Consider the following 3406-nt stretch of genomic DNA (forward strand, 5'->3'; position numbering starts at 1 on the left):
CCGGCCTTCCGAGCAGAGAGCAAGAGCCCCCTTCAAGACCCCCTACCGCTCATCCTACTCCGAACCAACTGTCGCTGTAAAAATTAAGATTTCTACGTGATTATTTTGTGATAGTCAACCTCCCTCCTTAACCTCGTGAACCGTGATTACCGCCCTTGCCGCTCGGGGCGAGAATCACGCCTAGCCGTCGTCGAACGACCCCACGCCGCGTCCGAGGGGCATCCGCACTCGCGCGCCCCGGACGTGACACTTATGTTATTTTTATTTTTAAAATAGTAAATTTGCTATTAAAAAGCAATGAATTTGTATTTTAGAGCAGAAAATTTGTATCAAAGCAGTGATTTTGTGTTTTTAAAACAGTAAATTTGTGTTTCAGAACAGATAATTTGTTTTTAAAGCAGTGAATTTGTGTTTGTAAAGTAGTGAATAATATCTATTACTATAAGAAATACTTACAACGCATTCACACACGGCCATAGAGCATGAAAATGTGACCTCAGCGCGTGCTTGCATCACAGTATTTCTTCATTCCTGGCTGTAACAGATTTCCTAACTTGAATTATCGTCAACTTAAATATTTTAGTTCACGAAGCAGAGCGACACTTCTTTCTTGTCAAATCTTTATTTTTACGCGAAAACGCATCGATTCAGTGTATTTTATCAACATTTAAAGTAAACGGGCTCTTCTTAACATTTACCGTTAATTGTAATGATATTACAATGTACCTTGGCGATACGTTACTTTTAACCCTAAACCGATGTTGTCAAAATTTATATGTAGCAAAGTCGCCTATTGCGAGTAAAGGCTTGTAATTTATTTAATTTGTAATCTCAATTTCTACCTTCACGTCAAATTTATGGGAAATATATATAATTAAAAAATATTTAATTTCACAATAATTTTTACAATTTATATTCAATGTTTCTTAGGTTATTTAACTATTCACTAATGTAATAAGACATAAGTAGAACAGATGAGAATTATTGTTCAAGAGCTTCTGTTTAAATCTTCGATTAAGATCGCTGGTGTTTGATTTTGTTGAAAAAAAATCTCTTGCCATTTAGTTGGCTGTTGAGTACTTGATCCGGATCTAAATTTATACGTATACGATATACATTTTAAAAAGTTATAAATGCAGTAAACATATCAAACAACAAAAAATCCAAAAAAACCAGGGCGAATGAGAGTCAGAATAGTAGTTAGTACGCAATCTTAAATCTTTATTTCAAAAAATAGAATCTTTATTTTAAAAAATAGTACGTTTCATTTCACTTTTGAACCATCCCTTATACAAATTTTTCACCGTTTTTAGACCTCATATCGACCGTTTTTAGCCCGTTCTTGCTCGTTTCTTGCACACGCAAGCACTCGCAGTGTATCATGAAGGAACGATAGTGAGTATACACGAATATGCAATGAGTATTTTTGAGAAGATTGTCCGTTTTCAATACTCGTTTTTCCGCTGATGAACGACAAACGTATACGCGAGTATTTTCGAATGAATCGTCCGTTTTCAGCTGATAAGTGAGAACATGTTAATACGACGTTTCTCTTTTACTCGTACATTTACTTATCATTTATTAATTACTATATCGTACGATTTCAAATAAATTAAAATAGAAATTATATAATAATTCATTATTTTTATTATTGTATATATCAGGAGACGCGGTAGTGTCTCCGGCCATGTTAAAAAAAAGTGTACATATTATTCATATATACACACACATATATATGATATTAATAAATTAGTAATAATAATGAATTATTATTGTATGAATTTTATTTTTATTTTGACAATTAATTTATCAATGGTTATATATAACTGTAATATATTCACACGCGCGTGTTGTGTGTGTGCATACACATCAGAGTTCTAGTTTAATCTATCACGTCCCTTAATTATTTTTAGGATTAGGGTAATCACATTAAATCAAAAATATATTTAGAAAAAAATTGTTTAATTTGAAATGATCTTCCTAATCTGCATGCAAAAGTATTAAGATAGACTTGTCAAAATATTAATAGTTTATGAGATATATTACACTTTATTCAGATATAAATGTTTCATGAACTATTTTTAACAGCCGTACTTTAATATTTTTATGCACAGAATAATGAATTAAATCAATTGGTTAATCATTCAAAATCAAAATATGTAAAATATTAATGTCTAATGTCTTTTTGAGGTGTGTCTGTGTGTGTGTGCTTGTGCGTGTGCGTGTATATACCTTACGACGAGTAATTTCGAGTGGTGAAAACGTGCAATGTAAGTGACAAGTGCTAAATGAGTATTTTGTACTCGTATAAGTTTTTTCACTCAAATTTACGTTTTTACCACTCAAAAATACTTGTAATGTATACGTTTTAACCACTCAGATATACTCGTATAGCTGCATGAGTGCAATCCATTTTAACCACTCATTTTTACGGAAAAGTTCCTGTTTGCGACCTAAAAACGGAGTTATACTCACTGAGTAAAATGCACGTTTTCACCACTCAAATTGACCGTTCGCACGGGCTAAAAATGGGCTAAAAACGGTGAAAAATTTTTATATGGGATCTTCAGCAATACAATTTAAAAATATCAATCCCTTATCAATCCAAGAAAAAAATCACCATCAGATTAACAGATTTGATGTTGTAAAATCTAATCAAAACAATTAACACAATTATATTATAAATATTTTAAAACCATTCTATCCAACAAGTTACAAATTAACATTTGAAAACTGGTGACTCACCCCAAGATATAGAAGAAATTCGTCTCGACATTGGATCAAAAACAATTAAAATTCATTATCACTACAGAGTATCAAGTTAAAGACGCATGTTGATCGCAGCTCGAACGAAACATGACTAATACATTTTATATAATAAGTAAGACGTGTCAGGTCATCAAAGAAAATAAAAAGAAGAAAAAACAAATTCAATACATAAATAATAATTTGTATAAACCGACAAAATATAACTATAAATATTACATAAATTACTGTGGATTAAATTAAAAACGACAAAAGAATATATATACGGCTTATTCCACGTACGCTGGAAGACAGTAGCGAAACAGATTATATTTTATAATCTCTATATATATTTTAAATAATAAATGTAGACGTTTCGGTCTATATTAGATCTTTATCAATACAACGTAAAATTATCTGTTCATAATGATGCATCAAAAGTTATGACTAAATTACATTAATAGGTGCTTATCTTGATCTAGATAGAAATTATTTTAACATAAACCGCAATGAAATGTTGTTCTCCTTTCATGTTGTACAATACTTGATTATTTCCATATTGATGTTAATTGTGTTACATTGACGTATATCCTTGCGAGAAAAATATGCTTATCCAGTGATAGAATTGCAGGATCCACTTTCTCTTTGAATTCACATTTAA

Source organism: Trachymyrmex cornetzi, unplaced genomic scaffold, assembly GCF_001594075.2.
Source record: "Trachymyrmex cornetzi isolate Tcor2-1 unplaced genomic scaffold, Tcor1.1 scaffold366, whole genome shotgun sequence".
Lineage (NCBI taxonomy): Eukaryota > Metazoa > Arthropoda > Insecta > Hymenoptera > Formicidae > Trachymyrmex > Trachymyrmex cornetzi.